The 17550-nt window shown below is 36.8% G+C and overlaps 1 protein-coding gene across 3 annotated transcripts in view; it reads right to left on the minus strand.

Moving 5' to 3' along the window:
• CSMD3 (CUB and Sushi multiple domains 3) overlaps nucleotides 1–17550 on the minus strand; it is a 1097518-nt gene that overhangs the window by 1079084 nt on the left and 884 nt on the right. The gene's annotated exons all lie outside the window — the stretch shown is intronic.

The raw sequence follows: 17550 nt of genomic DNA on the forward strand, positions 1-17550 counted from the left end.
CTGGAAAAATCAGAACATAAGTGAAATTATTTAATATATAAAAAAGAGCAGCTCCTGGGTCTAGGTAGGTAGAAATCACGTTACTCTTTAAGTTTAATGTTTCAAATGTCTTAAGAACAGTGTATCGGGCAGTAAAATATATGTGTATGGAGCTCAAATGAAATGTCTTGAACGAAGATAAAAGTGTGGTCCTTCTCAGTGAGTAGGGATTGTGTGGTTAATAGAAGAGAATAGAGCTAGAATGGAACTTAGGACAAACCATAATACTTAAAAGGAGAGTTATTAAAAAAAAAAGCTGTGATGAATACTAAGAAGAAGCAAGATCAACTTAGGAAGAAAACAGAAGCAGGTTTCTTTCTGGCAGGTAAAACCTTCCAAAACTATGAACAGAGTAATTAATTTTTATTTAGAATTAGGTTTTCAAATGCTGTGCAATAAATGAATGGGTTAGACTCTTGCTGCAGACTCCTTATGTTCCCCAATATTTACGTGCATCCTAGAATAGCAGGTGTAATTTTCTTTCACATTTCAAAGGATTCAAAAAACAAATACATACATAAATATATAGGATATGTTCAAATAATTTATTTTTCTTTTTACCATAGTTTTTGTTATATTGAAACATTAAATGTGAGACATAGATTAAATCATCAGAATTTTTCAATTTTCATGATCTAAATAAATCTTACCCCAACTAATTTTCAGTGAATGAAAATTGATGATCACATTTAATGAAAGGGAAAAAAAATCCAAAGCAAAGCCTACTATTTGAAAATGTTCTCTTTTAGATTCTGTTGTTATTGTCAGTTGCACTACAAAAGAGTAAAGAGTTTTGCTACCCGTATGTCATATTTTTATAGCTATTTTATTCTGCTTGCCAATAACATTACAATGTAACAGCAGTTTTCACTGGGTAGTTCTATGAAAGCTATTAAATTTTTAAAGTCTAAAACTTGGCATTGGAAATAATTTCATCTTTAAAACAAAATGTCAGATTCATTCATGCAGTGGAAAACTATCATAACTCCACTTCTACAAACCATGTCAGCCTTGCAAATAATCACTCACCTGTTACATCTGCCAAAGCATTGAAGACTGGTTTTAAAATCTTAACATTCCCTGTGCTTTTGAAGCAGCAGGAGTAGAATAAATTTGCTGGAATATACCATTTCCACCACTTTCTGCTTCCTTCCTACTTAACCAAGAAGTAAGTTAAAACAGAACAAGTCAAAGGCAAAATCCGTAACTGAATATCTAAGCACTTTTTCAAGTATGTGATTGGTCAATTTAAAACCATTTACTTGGTAGTAATCCTACTATTTTTACTAAAGGTATTTTTTACAGCAAAATGAGTCAGGTTAAAAAAATCTGACTTAACAATATAAAGTCTTTGTTGATTTCCTTGTTATTACTTTTTGAATCCAGAGGAAAGCCAACAGTCATAAAGAGGCATAAAAGGTCAAATGGGCAAAATTGATGCTAACTGTATACCTGTCAGGAAGGCTATAAGACTTTTAAAAAATGATTGGTCCTGTAGAAATATAACATCGATATGCTAATATAAAAACACATTGAAGGATAATAAGCATCCTTGATAATTATAATAATATGATTGATTGCCTAGAGACAAAAAGAAAATAAAAAGAAATAATAGTGAAGCAACTTTAGGCAGGTATCGTAACAGGTAACAGGCAATGGTACCTCTAAGAGCAAAGAATGTCACACCACTTTCATTCCTCAAAAAAAAATCTCATGCTCAATTAAAAAAAGACTGAAACAAGAATATTAAAAAACATGTTTAAATGTTTAAAACTGAGGAAAATAATTTGTGAAGTAAAAATTGCAACAACACAAGAAAGGAACAATTTTGATGAGTCAAGCAGTAACACAGAGAGTTTTCAAAATGCATGGTTTTTTAAATATCTGCTTTAACTCCCACAATTTAAATATAATGAAATGGAGACACAGGAGAAAGTAAAAACTTTGAGGAAATCATGGTTGGAAAAAAATGTCTTTTTTTTTATGATCTGAAAGTCAATTTCAATAGAGATAGTAGGAAGTTATGTAGAGGGATTTTTGGAAGCAAACTTCAAACATATCTTGAACACTATCACTGTTTCATATCTCAAAGAAAAATATAAGTTCATGAAGAAAGGAGTTAATGAATGACTTGGGATAACACACACTGAAGAAATGGAAATACCTAAGAGTAATAAATGTAACCAAATTTTATGCTGTAGGCCGTCTCAATTTTTTTCTTTGATAAAAGATACCTGAAATGATGCATCCATAAATTTTCAAAAATAAAAGTAATGCTTTAAGAGACATTTCAAATTCTAAAACAGATTAAAAAAACAAGCAAAAGAAGATTAAAACATTAACAAAGTGCAGGTTAAATAGCACAGAATTAAATCAAATGGCAAATTAGAGAACATCATGGGAGAAATAAAACACAATTATGACAAAAGATTAGAGGAGGAGAAAAAAGATAAATATTGATTATTCAATAAATAAAAATAAAATAATATATAAAATAATATTTATAATGTTAGAAAATGATAAGTCAGTTAATATTCTGCTGTATTTCAGAATGATTTAAAGCAACCTACATTTATTAAGTTTCTACCTCTAGAGCCTTGTGCCAGATTCTTTGGAAATATACACACACATCCATTGACCTCCCATATTTCTCTTAACATGAGGAAGATATAATATGCATAAATTACTGAATACAAGGCAGATTGTGGTAAGAACTATAATTCTGATACAAATGAAATTTTAGGGTGGTGTGAGAAATGGAGAGTTTAATTCAACTAGAGAACGTCTAGAGAAATTCATCTGAGGAGGAGAGAGAGTATTTCAACAAGGTGAAGATGTTGGGGATATATTTTAAACTAGGGAATGGGCTTGTTTTGTTTAAAACAAAATAATTTAAAATCCACTCTAGGAATAGCATAAATAGAATGAGAAAGCAAAATAAATACACACACAAAAAAAAAACTATAATGACAAACATGGTAGGTGAAGAATACTACATTCTATCTATTATACTGTTAAGTATAAACTAATTAAATTCTATTCTACTCAAAACTATTGGTTCATCCACAGGCTCCCCACACTTCTAAACCACTAAGGAGTCTATGATCACATATGGAAGCAGTATCCTCTGGAGCCTATGGTCAGACTCAACAGGTTATTATCAGATTTAGAGTTGTTTGTTTCAACAACAATAACAGGAAATCAAACAGAAGGCAGAAATACATCAATGGTCAAAGAAGAATGGCAATAATTTTAGTCAGAATATCATGATTAGAGTATTCAAAACTCTCCAACAGAGGACAAGCTTACTTGGAGAAATTTAGCCAGGAACAACTGACTGGAAAATTATAGAGAATAACATTAGCACCATAGCTACTGTGTGTGCTGGGTATTTGGAGCCATCTTCATAAAGTTAGGGTTTGTTAGGGGAGTAAAATAGAATTTCCCCATCTTAAAAAGTAAACAATGATCTAAAATCTGTTAGACATGTAAAATCACAAAAAGCATAAAGTCTTGTCATGTGGTCAGATTTCAGTATATTTCATAGTGAAAGCCAAAGAAATATATTTTTAAATTTTACTTCATGGAGGCAAAAGATATATTTACTAGGAACATGATTTGGTGATTTGTTGAGGGGACCACTCCGCATGCAAATCTCTGCTTGATGATGGGGCCAGATTTATGGAAGGTAAGATAAAAAAGGTGGTGCACATTAGAGTCCTTGGGTCCTTCTCATGCCCCCAGCTTTCAAAACACCAGCATACAGCTTAAATCATCAATCTGCTATGAAACTTACCTCTTCTTTCTCAAGCTAGTTCATCTATCTGTTCTCTAACTCTGATAGTGCTTTGATCTCCCTTTCTAATAGTGTTTATTAATATATATTATTATTTGTTCACATACATTTCTTTCCCATTAGAATAAATTGTGAATTATTTATTGGCATAGAGAGACCATTATTCAACACTTTCTGACTCTTTCAAGCCCACAATTCTAGACTTAGACTTAAGTAGACTTTAAAAAATAGGGGCTCAACAAATGCTTACTGAAGTGAAAATGTCCAGAAAAAGTCCATAAAAGTTATAATTTACATTTTCATATTTCAGATAACATACTAAGTAAATGCTTTAAAAACTAATTTAAAAAGTAGCAATTAAAATATAGTAAAAATTGGAGATCTCAAATAATATTATAATATTGTGAAAAGTAGAAAAATTAATGATGATATCCTAAAAAGAATTACCAAAAATTAGGCTGTATTAAAACTGATCTCAGCTTTACATAAATTTTTTTAAAAGAATTGTTTATATAGTGAGTGACAGATATACGTAATTGTTGAAAGCCTTATTTTACATCACATATCAATCAAAATACAATGTTTTTAAATTACAAATAATGAAAAATATGTAATTGTAAAATAATTTCTCATATACTGGCTAAATAAAATAAATTCTCAAATGTACTGGCTAAATAAGAGACTCAGAATCAAAAAATAAAACATAAGGATTTCCCTCATGGTGCAGTAGTTAAGAATCCACCTGCCAAACAAAGCAGGGGACACGGGTTTGAGCCCTGGTCCGGGAAGATCCCACATGCAATGGAGCAACTAAGCCCTTGAGCCACAACTACTGAGCATGCACTCTAGAGCCTGCGAGCCACAACTACTAAGCCCACGTGCTGCAACTACTGAAGCCCTCTCGCCTAGAGCCTGTGCTCCGCAACAAGAGAAGCCACCTCAGAGAAGCCCACACACCACAAGGAAGAGTAGCCCCTGCTCACTGCAACTAGAGAAGGCCTGCATGCAGCAACAAAGACCCAGTGCAGCCAAAAATAAATAAATAAATTTATAAAAAATAAATAAAACATAAAAAAGTAATCTTTTGACATAGTGAGATTAATATATTTTCTCAAAGGAGTATTTGGAAAAAAGGTTTTACATGCCATAGTAAGACATAAAGAAAAATAGAAAAAAAGTGAAATGTCTCTTCCTAGAAGTTCAGAAGACAGAAAAGCAAACACAAATGGAAGTAGTAAGACTAAAAATAGCATACAATTGGACAAAAGCATAAAATTTGTATTTACATTTTTATTCCTGGAAAAATATTTACAAAATTCTTAATCTATGGTTTCAACCCAAAATAAAACAAAATGGTGTAGAAAGTAAAATCAGGAATGTAAATAACATATGATGATGACTTAGGTGAACATTATCAAATCATTTGGAGGAATATAATTAACAGAAATGAATACAAATGGTATTATGAAATGCCCAAAACTGAGGCAAAATATGATTATAAAAATAAATAGTATGTAATAAAATAATTTAAGAAATAAGCTTTTCATACTCCAAATTTCTAACAACAAAAAAGTTTTTATTAATGAATCCAGACATAAAATGAAACAAATATTGGTAAATAGAATACAATCATATGTGAAAGGATGTGCCGACTAGGGTTAACCAATGTTTATCCCAAGATTGCAAGGCTGGCCACCACCCAGGGGAAATGATTAAAACACCTCATCATTTTAACAGAGAAAAATGTAAAAATTGTATTATTAGACATATAAATCCAAGAAAATAAACTTTAATATTTATTCTTTAATTAAAACTTTAAAAAGGTACAAAGACCATTTTTTAACTTTTTCAGTGCAAGGAATATATGTTTAAGCAATTCCAATATGTAGCTAGTGTTGATGTACAAAATCAGTTATTTGGGGTTAGGGTGTGATTACTCCCTTTATCAAGGAGCCTGCTGATTTGCAGAAAAGAAATAAAACCTACTGACCACTGTGTCTTTCATAACTTCTAACTTAAATTGTCTCAATATAATAATATTCAATTAAAAATAATACTGTTCTAATGAAAGGTGTAATAAACCAAACTTGACTTAACAAAAAGAAAATGATAGAAACAAGTATTTACATGAACTAGCACAAGATGTAACTTAATATGTCTAACATCTTCCAATTTCTCTTTAGGCCTTTGAGAATTTTACTTTTGAAAGAATGACATAATTAGAATGTACTCTTTCTAAGATGGGTAGATTGCAATAATCTATGCAATGACAGGTAAAAAGTAGTGAGCTTCAAAATATTGAAAAATGGCTGATTCCTAAGGACTTACACATTGGTAATATTTAAAAATTAAGTTCAAAATGTCATTTCTGATTTTAATCTATTAATATATTAATGAACACTGACAGACTAACACAGATATTAAAGATTTCCTAGCACTTTGCTAGAAAATTGATTTTAAGACTTTCTGTTTGACCTCCTTTAAAAAGATTTAACAGGTAAAAGAGTGCTCAAGTACTAGTAGAATTCAGGGATGAAATTTTTTCTTTTTAAGCCATGAAAAGAACATTGAACATGAATTCAGTACAGGTAATCATGGGCCTGTCAGCATTTCTATTGCAAACTTCTTTTAAGAGGGTTTATCATCTCCGTCATCTTATACACTATTAAGCCAGAAGTTGGCACACAAATTAGCAGCCTGGATGCAAATTTGTTAACACAAAACATTTGAATCAGTTCAGCTGTTTTGATTTAGACATCAGCCAAAAAATCTTAACTTAGTGTTTCTCCATATATGTGAACACTGAGTAAATATTTTGTCTAGTTTACATAGTTCAGTCAGAGCACAGAGCCAGTAAATTCAAGGTACTGTGTTTCATCTCCAGGAGATTCAATTGTGTTTATTCTGCCTGTTCTCCTAACTTTGATCTGTTATCTCACAAATGCAGCTTTTAGCAACACAGAGCTCAATATTAGAACATACAGATAGATCGGCATAAATTCATTACCAACATTTGGGGGAAATTCAAATTACACCTCCACTAACAGAATCAGAAAAGTCATATCTGTATATAAAAATATAGTTTAAACATTGAAACTAAACCATTCCAATAAATTACAAATTATCTGATGTTAAAGTCTTTCCACAGTATCTTATTGTGCTTTAATAGAATAACAATGAAATAGACCCATTTTCACTTCTCTATATTAAAATACTCATAATAAAATCAGCTTAGGGCTTCCCTGGTGGCGCAGTGGTTGAGAGTCCGCCTGCTGATTCAGGGGACACAGGTTCGTGCCCCGGTCCGGGAAGATCCCACATGCTGCGGAGCGGCTGGGCTCGTGAGCCATGGCCGCTGAGCCTGCGCGTCCAGGGCCTGTGCTCCGCAACGGCAGAGGCCACAACAGTGAGAGGCCCGTGTACCGCAAAAAAAAAAAAAAAAAAAAAAAAAAAAATCAGCTTAAAATTATATTTTTCATTGACTCAGTTGATAAACCCTAGGTACCATTATATGGTATTCTAAGAGAAAATGAAATTAAAAACATTTTTTTCTTTTTAGATTCCATATATATGTGTTAGCATATGGTATTTGTTTTTCTCTTTCTGACTTACTTCACTCTGTATGGCAGACTCTAGGTCCATCCACCTCACTACAAATAACTCAATTTTGTATATATATGGAATCTAAAAATAAAAAAAAAAATGGTCTTGAAGAACCTAGGGGCAAGACGGGAATAAAGACATAGACCTACTAGAGAATGGACTTGAGGACATGGGGAGGGGGAAGGGTAAGCTGGGACAAAGTGAGAGAGTGGCATGGACTTATATATACACTACCAAACGTAAAATACATAGCTAGTGGGAAGCAGCTGCATAGCACAGGGAGATCAGGTCGGTACTTTGTGACCACCTAGAGGGGTAGGATAGGGAGGGTGAGAGAGAGACGCAAGAGGGAGGAGATATGGGGATATATGTATACGTATAGCTGATTCACTTTGTTATAAAGCAGACACTAACACACCATTGTAAAGGAATTATACTCCAATAAAGATGTTAAAAAAAACATTTTTTCTTCATATTTCTTTCAAATCAAACAACCCTCAGAGTTCGAACAAACACACAAAAAATAGATATTTGAGAAATTACAATATCAAACAGTGAAACACAGCTGATAATTTTATTAAGTAGCTGTGAATGAATAAACAAGAGGCTAATGGGAATGTGAACAAGCTCGAGAAAAACGCATTTTAATTGTCAATCTTTTTCCCCTTTCCTTCACCAAAATCATGCAAACAAAATGTCAAGTCAGTTTATGATTTAAAATTTCAATAGACTAAAGTGAATTATTACAATTGGATCAATTTTAAAATGGAGAACTGGGCTGACAGTCAATTTTCAACATTAAATAAAATTCTGGAATGTATAATTGTAGGAAATAGACTTGGAGATAGATTGCAGTTGTAATTTATCCCTAAATTTTGGCAACTTTGGAGAAATCTATACCTAACTGTTGTAAGATGCAAAACTATTCAAAATAACGATGTCCCATAACAGTGTCCAATGTAATACGTATATTCTATGAATAATACATCTGAAGGTATTGTTAGGATATCCAAGCTTTAACATTTAAAATATAGGTTAAAATGACATCTCTAAAAATATACCCACAAAGTTTTAATAATGTAAGTAGAAAAAAGGTAAGTACATATTTATATTGAGACAGTCTAAAGTTCAGAAAGGACTTAGGTACAACAGTGCTTTTGTTGCATATGAAATTACATTTTATCACCTTCAAAGGAAAATGTGATGCTAATTTTGAGTGCTTAAGTACAATTTAATATGTGTATTTTTTTCTTTTTTAGACAATGATGTATATTTCAATGCCCCCATTTAATTTTTAGTTAATTTTTAGATTGCTTGTTAGGTTTCTCATTTACCAATATTATTACCCTCATGTATCTTTGTCTCTTGACACAATCGCTTCAGGAAGTATTGTTTTGAGCCTGGTCAGGATTTGGGCACAGGCACAGTTGTCTTTCCTCTCAAGGTGCTTTACTCCCATAAACCAGTTAGGACTAAATAAAGAAGCTCATAAGGCAGTACCCAGTAAAAAAAACATGTACAGGAAAGAGAATTGAAAGACTATTTCACACTCCCTTGTTTGGCAAGTCTCTTCACTTCTCTGAACTGTCTCCTCTGTATGTGAAGATGTGCACCTATACCTGCGCTGTTAACTAGGATGCAATTATGGGAAGAAGTAGAGCAAGTGGCTGAAGCTTGAGTATGAATGCTTTTTTATAAAACACTTTGCCTTGAACCCATAAATAAATCTAATGCACATTCACTGTTAGACACTAGACAAATAAGTCATAAGAGTTTTCCCATCGTTAAAACTCTATAGAACTGAATGGAAGAGTAGGTACCAAATGGAATAAATTTATTTGCCATAGCTTATGATACAACTGGTAAATAGTTTTATGCCCACATATTATTTTATATGTGAAGTCCATAAGTCATCTACATTCATAAATTTTTAAATTTTACTCAGGACCACTGGGTTAGAATTTAAGGGTTATATGTTTTGATTTGTTTTTTTCTTTTTTGTCCTTAATGCACTAAATAGTTTTATATCTTATATTGACATATTTAACTTTGTATTATTGTGCATTTACTTCACTTACTGTTGCTTATAAAACTGGAAAATAGCTTTCACATCCATCTTACAGAATAATTTACAGAATAAAGTTAGGCAAGTTAAGTAAAAGATGTTGAAAATTACAAAACTGAGAAGTTATGTATCACTGTAACTGTGATATATATATATATATATATATATATATATAACATGATGTATTTATATATAATATGTGATATATATATATAACATGGATATTAATTTTAGGCTTTCTTTTAAATTAAATTCTCAAAATTTCAGTTTTCCTCTTAAAAGTGAAGAGGTTTAATTAGTAACTTGGTCATTTTTAGTTTTAACTTTTAATGAGCCTATGAACTTAAAAATCTATTATCATTTCAGATTTCATTCAACCACCAGCTAACCAATGATCCTGGAAAGTCATTGAACCTCTCTGGCCCCAGGAAATGTGGATGATTTATAAATGGAGATGATAATCTGTATATAGGAGATAACAGCTATCTCACAAGATGATTGTTAGGATTCAAAACAGGAAAATGAGAGAGAGAACCACTGTTTGAGAGGTGGATGACACACTCTATATAAAGGGCTTATCACAGAGCTTCCTGCTGCTCATATTTTATGCAATAAATACACATGCCTATTTTGGTACCATTTCCCCAAACATAATAATGTCTTATATGCTCTCTATATATGAAGCACCTCTGAGTATTCTGGAGTCAACCTGATGAACTTGTATAAGGGAAAGCTATAGCATAGTTGTTGTTTTTTTTTTTCAGTTAGAATTGAATAAACCCTCTTCTGTGAGTCTATTTCCCTATATAAATTTCCTTTCAAAATGGTATGCAACCCTATTTTTTAAGTTGTCATAGTTACTTTAAATTATGTAATAATAAATATTCCTTTAAAATTTGCTAACATAAAGCAAAGGAAGGAAGAATGACTTTATAATTTTGAATGTTATAAACTCAGCTTTTAAGGGAATCACTCATTACTTTCTATGTATTTCAATCCCTTTCTGAACATTTAGACACTTCAAATTTAGCAACATTCATTATTTTGGAAATTTTACTCCCATATCTTGAAGAGACTTTAGAAATATTTCACATGTCAGTAAAATTGAAGATAACCCCTTCACATTATTGATTGTTCTTACACTATTAATATTTATAAAATATATTATTACTTCTATGGGAGTTTTGCATGATACCATCATTTATATAGATCGTGTGAGAGAAATGTACAAATGTAAATGCAGATGAGAGAGAATGCATAAACCTCAATATAATGTGAATATATTAAAAACATGAATAACATAAATTAGGAACAGATTTTCTAGATTTAAAAGCCTTCAAATAAACTGCCCAGATTATGAGAAGAAATAAATAAGAATTTGATTAAGTAATAGCCCTCTAAGTTCTTTATGAGATTAAAAAACTCAGTACACTGATTTTATTTTTATAGGTTTGTAATGTCAAAAATAGACTTTATTGAATACATGATTAGTTATTTATTTGATGTGCATATTATAATAGTCTTAGAAAATATTTTCATTCCACAATTGTTTATTTGCTTTTTTGTCTTTTACCAAATGGGTAGTTAACATTAAAACTTACCACAAAACATATAGTCACTAATATTTTTACATAGTACTAATTGGTATATGGTACTCAGATATTAACTTTTGTGATTATCTTCATTGATGCCATCTGAGAAAACTCTGTAGTAAAATTGATAAGGTACAGTAGAAAGAGAGTTGAACAGGAACTTGAAGACCCAATGATTTAGTCTCAGTTCTGGAGCTAATTATCTTTGTAACGTAGTAAAAAAATCTCTTATCCTTTCTAGGCATGTGCATTTTACTGTATAAAGTATGAGCGGTGAACTAGCTGGTATGTAAGAATTCTTCCAGCCCTGTAAATACCATGGATTTGTGACAAGATGAATTAACAAATTCATGTAAGTACATTAATCAATCAATATTAAAATCAATCAATATTGGTATGCAATGGATAAAATTAGCTCAGGAGTAGGAGTAACATATTTAAGCTGTGGGTCTGCCCCTGATTCATAGAGCCAGCACCCAATGTAACTGTGTAAAGGTGATAAGAAGAAATTTCAAGAGTGTTTCTCCAATGTATAATAGCCTAGGAACTTAGCCAAAGTGAAATAATAGTGAGAAGATACTATATTTTTAATTTACTGCTGTGGACAAGTTAGGGCTGGTAGTGTTAGGGATGAAGTGTGTGGGAGTTCATACTAGCTTTGTGCATGGAAGTGTATTTTAATAATACTGATGATAGCTACTAGTGTCAGGCCCTGTATATGTTACATATATAATCTTCCTACTGAAATTCTAATTTCCTTTTTAATAGCTAATGAAACTGAAGCTTAGGAAAATTGAGTTGCTAGTACAAAGATAGTTACTGGCAGAATCATTATTTGACTTCAGGTCTTGGTGGCTCCAGAGCCATTGCTCTTTCTACTTTACTGTAGTGCTTCTCAAATTTTAGATCACATCAGAATTACCTGGATGACTTGTTAAAAATGTCTATGTCAGTGCCAACTACCAGGACATCTATGTCAATAGGCCTGGGGTAGGGACCTGAGAATTCACATTTCTAACAAGTTTCCAAAGGATGCTGATGCTACTTGTTTAGGACCACTTTGAAATCACTGCAGTGCAAACATTTATGAGCAAATAGAATGATATTGTGATATCTCATGGCACCTGATTACCACAGAAATACTTGTGAACCAGGTACAAGGTATATGATGCATATGCTAATCTTATAAATTTTGACTTTTTAGAGATTTCAAATTGGGTTGCAGGGTGACAGGCTGTGATTATATAAAAAGTATTAATCCTTAAGAATCCTCAACTAGCACCAAGCAATAGCATAGCAAAAGGTGTGATGGCATGAAATGCATTTGATAGCTGCAAGATTGGAGGCTTGAGAAAAAGAAAGATGGTCACCAGCACTGAGACCATGAATACTGGAAGGTATTCAACAAATTGAATTTTCTCAGTGACATTCCTGTAAAAGTGATATTCCGGATGGGAATGAGAGCCTTACGAGGGTCTAATTCAGAGAAATTCTTGTAGACGTGGAGATTGATCTCCCTGGAAAGTACCATGCATCACCCCACCTGCTCACTTTGAGAAAGAAAAGATGAATTGGCAATGACAGTATCTGTTCTATCATCCTTACCAGACCTCATCCAAAATCCAAATTAGAACTGTCACTGTATCTATAGACTACACACCCCTTTGGATTATGAGTAAGGGGAATGGAAAAAAGAGACAGAAAGAGAAGCTATGTTTTAATGTATACATAGATAAAATAAAATGGCCTTAAGTTTTACTGGCATCTCAGGCATTTCTCCCTAATCTTTTCGTTAGCAGACATTTTACTTTTAATCTCTCCAACACTGGAATTCAAAGTACAAGATGGCATATTTTGTCAAATAGTCATGTTACCTGAAGTAACAGGTTCCTCACCAGACATGTTGTTTGGTGCTTCAAAGTTATTTCTCAAACTGGACAAAACATGGCAAGTATTTAATATCCTGAAGCCCTTTCTGGAAACCCTGATATTAAGTAGAAGAAAGTAAAACTCTTGGGACACAAGGAGAAGTATACTTGGAGCCTTAGGGAACTTAAGTTTAGTGGCTTTTGCTTATTTGTATTTGAGATTAGACAAGTATTTTAGCATTAGAGGGGTTTTTTTTTCCTATATGCATACAAGGGCATTATTAATTGCTACCTTTCTTAATTTTTGTTTTCTCAGATCTCACTTTTGATAAAGTTTTACTGTATTTAGAGCCCTGTACAGATGCCATTTGCTACTGCTTTATTTTAATATTTCACTGTTTCCGTAGACACCAAACTGTGTGTTCAGGGAAAAGGCATGTGTACCCCAAATCTATTCAGCTAGAGCATAACTAGTAATGCTAATTAATATCGTGAACAGTAATAACAACTACCGCAACTAAATCTATGCCCCTAGAGTACTTAATCTATGGAGTAATTCTACCCCTTTTCTCCTTGAATGATCTCAAAGGCTCTGGCGTCAGGTTTTCAAAACCTGAAACCTGCTTCTTAATTATTTCTGCTCACACACTCACCCTTCCTACATGGACTTGATGCAGCCCTCACATCCTGCCAAACCCCTCAACACCAAAAGATTCGGGAAATTTGATGCTGCACAGTGACATTTCCAAACGATTTCAACAGGGTAACTGTCCAGGGGAAGTTCAGCTCAGAGCTATTGAAGCCTTTTGAGGGCGATAAATTGGGTTGGCTTACCAACTCGGTGGTGCAAAACCTCCCCAAAGGCGCCGTGTTCAAGGAGAAGGGAATCCGCCTGCTGCCTGAGTCTATCTTTCTTTCTTTGGTCGCCCTGCTTCATGTTTTTTCTGCATTGCGCTACCGTCCCCGTGCCTGTCCCGCTTTCAGCCCTCAGCTGGCCTCTCCAGCAGGTCTGAGAGAGGACCACGTGGCACCCGGGATGACCCTATACTCTTTCATCTCTTCTGTCCTTTCCCCTAGGGTCCAACGAAGCCCTTGTGGCGCTCCAACCTTGGGATTGCCCCCTGCTTGCTTTCCTCCCAGCGGCAGAGGAGGGCTGGGGATGAAGGGCATGGTAGAGGAGCATCAATCTCCATGACTCATTCCCCAGTGAGTTTTTCGAACTCCCGGAGAGCCTGTTAGAGGAGTTGTTTCAGTGAGGGCAGCGCTGAGGTCAGCATGGGGAAAGGGAGCTTTCTCGGCACCTGCACCGGATCGCGCGGCAGCAGTGGTTGCAGCACCACGGACTCCGGGAACAGAAACATGCTGTTTGTTACCCGCCGTCCGTTTCCGCCTCGGACACACACCCACACCCACCCTCGAGGCCTCCCGAAGGCTCTTCCGTGTTGATCTACGTGTACCTCCTCCTCCCAGCCACACACACACACACACACACACACACTCACAATCTCGGCAAAGGCCAAGTCAGGCATCCAGTTTCAACCTCAGGTGGTCCATGAATATTTCAGGTAGTCTGGCCTTCTAGAAGCAAATAAAGTATTCCCGGAGGAAACAGATGGAAGGGAGGGATTCCTGTCCATACTGCAGCAGGACAGGGGCACCTGAGGTTACCTCTAAGCAGCTGACTCAGTCCTGTTAACCTCAAGGGAGGGTTTTGATGGTGGCCTTGGCAGTGGGTGGCTTTTTGTTTGCTGTTGTTAGTGGTTTGTAAAGACATTAACCCAACACACCCACCTTTCAAAAGGTCCCTCAAGACACGACAGAAATTCTTCTAACGTTACTGACAAGGCAGACTGTCGCCCTGAGGTCAGGGGAGTGAGGGTTATTAGCCCCTAGCACAAGCGCGAGGCTGCAACCTGCGGCGCCGTTACACTGGGATGGGCAAAAGGTGCTAATGAGCGCTGCTGGCAGCCCTCCCCCTGCGTGGACACTGCGACCCTTTCCAGTACTAATTAACTGCGGGAGAAGGGGAGAGCTCCGCTCTTCCAGAAGAGCTCTGTGGCGGGAGTAATATCTCCTTGGAGTCCCAGAGCACGCGGAAACGTGGATCCTTCTCGAAGTCAGGGGTCCAGAGAGGAGCCCTGAAATCACGCTCTAGTACACGGTGGGGGACGCGCCCCACTAGTTCTCACCTGCTGTCCACCGAGGTTAGTGCCTTCTGTACCTTTCCTGCAAGATGTGTGTGCTCCCCCAGGATCTCCCTAGAAGGAGCATGGGGAAGCCCCCCGCGGGTGTCTGTTTACGTGGGCGGGACGTTTAAGCACGACTTGGAGATTCACAGTTTCTATGTGATTGAAACCTAAAACAGACACGCTGCAGCTGCAGGCTGCATTTCAGAAACCTCTGCTTTCCTCTTGTGTGTGTGTGTGTGTGTGTGTGTGTGTGTGTGTGTGTGTGTGTGTTTCAGCCTGAAATAGGCATGCATCAAGTACAAGCCGCCCCCGGCCCACCCCACAGCCCAATTTGGTGCCCTCCGTGGCCTTTTGTTTCAGATGGCGACAAGAGACAGAATGCCCCAAAAGGGTTGCCTCTCTCTTCAACCCCACTTGAGCGATTCAGGCCTACTACTGAAGGCCACTTTGTCTTCTACTCTGAGGTGTTTTCTCCCACTGAGCCTCTTTGTCATTGCTGTTACAGGCAGAGGTGAGATAGTGGAGGGATGAAAAGTGTAGACAGAAAGTGGAATTCTCCTGGCAGGAGCTGTTCACCTGGAAAAGCACGCGCCTGCGCCTCGGTCTTCCTGAACCCTAGCACTAGCCTAGATTAGGACCTGCAAAGCTCTTAGAAGGATTCCCCATCCTGAGCTTCCCCGTGGGCCTGGGAGACCAGAAGAAAAACAGCGTGGAAGACAAAAGCAGTCGTAGACATTGGGGGAAAGAACATTTAAGCCATTGCTGCAATCTTGGTTTTAGGAAAAGCCTTGAGACTGAGGTAAAATTAAAATAAAATAAGGAGAAGGGGAAGGAGAAAGGGAAGAAGGAGAAGAAACAGCTGTAAAAATTGGCACCACTAGGCGACCGGGAGCAAGTCTAAAGCACACAGCCTCTTAAATTTGTGTCTCAGAATTTGAGAACAGTGTTCCAACTTGTAAAATATAGGAGATGCCCTTCAAGTGGCAGATAAGTGACAATGAAGAATCTTATTACCATTAAAAAAATTTAATGGTCTGTAGAAAAATGATTTGGGACGGGATCAAAGCAGAGTATGAAATATTCCTTCTTCCCAATGTCCCCGAAACTGGAAGATATTCAGTGGGCCGATTATCTCAGTCCAAATTACGAGAGCTGTGAGTAGAGGAGAAGGGTCTCATTTCCAGGGCCATTTAAAGCAAACTAGCGCTGTTCGTTTCTATCGTCGCGTCTTATCTATACTATACGGTAGGTAGGGGCAGCAGGGCTGTAATTGCAAGCAGCGCGGCTCAGTGTTTGTCAGCCTGGCGTGCTCGCCCAGCTTCGGAGACTCCCTCTCCCTATCTGCCTCTCGAATGTGTTTTGACTCAACAGGTATCACATGAAAACTCGCACTTAACCCCCGGTCATCTTCTAGCAGGAGCCACCTCAACATTTTTCCTGCCAGGAACTGTCGCTGGCTCCTTGCGCCTCCGTCACGCGGAGCGCGCGTCTAGCTGGCAGCCCCAGGGCCATCCATTAACCACCGAGTCCCAGTGGCAGGCGAACTAAGCATAAATGCGAGGCTCCTCACACGTCGAGCCGGCGACGAAAATCCCTTCTAAGTAACCCGAGACGCATTTTGTGCGCTAGGCAGTGTAGTTACGCCGCTGAGGACAAGCGTTCTGGCTTAGAGCTGCGCTGAGGCTGGCGGGGGGCGGGGTGTCAAGCTTTGAGGAGCAGCTTGGGATTACAAGGTAGTTGCTGCCACAGAGACCAGGGACAACTTCTTGGCATTTAAGGATGTAAATTAAAATTCGAGACATGACACCCATCCTTGGTCCTAACAGAGGGAGAGGTAACCCTTCCAGCTCCCTCCACCCAAAACATGAATTATCATTTCCACTGAATGCAAATGGACTGCCTTCTGTGGGGGGACAGCCAGCTGCAAGCTGTACAATAAACTGTTTCATAGAGACGCGGCCCGATTGCGGTTCAGAGAGGCACTCCTTTACAAAGGAAGAAGCGTCCAGTTTGTGTTGACAGCGGTGGCGCGCCTGGGCCAAAATACCCCCCTCCCTCCCACCACCCGCCCCCGACACACAGACACCCGGGATTTGAAACTAGCTTCACTAAAAACGACATCCCTCGCGTCTATGTGAGCTGCCATGACGGCATGAGTCATAAACACCGCCTGAGTATTTTTTGCATCAATTAATGGGCAGCAGGGTGCAGGAGAAGTTTTAGAACAGATCTGAGGATCTGTTTTCTCCCGGAGGACAGCTCTCCTTCCAATGATCCTGACTGTCCCTTGCCTTCCTGCTTAGGAATAAATTTTACATCCCACCCACTCCCTCCCCTTGTCTGTTGTGCATGTGACACTCTACCTGTCTGAACACTGAGACTTGCTGGGGATTTTCTT

The sequence above is a fragment of the Mesoplodon densirostris genome, chromosome 13, assembly GCF_025265405.1.
Source record: "Mesoplodon densirostris isolate mMesDen1 chromosome 13, mMesDen1 primary haplotype, whole genome shotgun sequence".
NCBI classification, from domain to species: domain Eukaryota; kingdom Metazoa; phylum Chordata; class Mammalia; order Artiodactyla; family Ziphiidae; genus Mesoplodon; species Mesoplodon densirostris.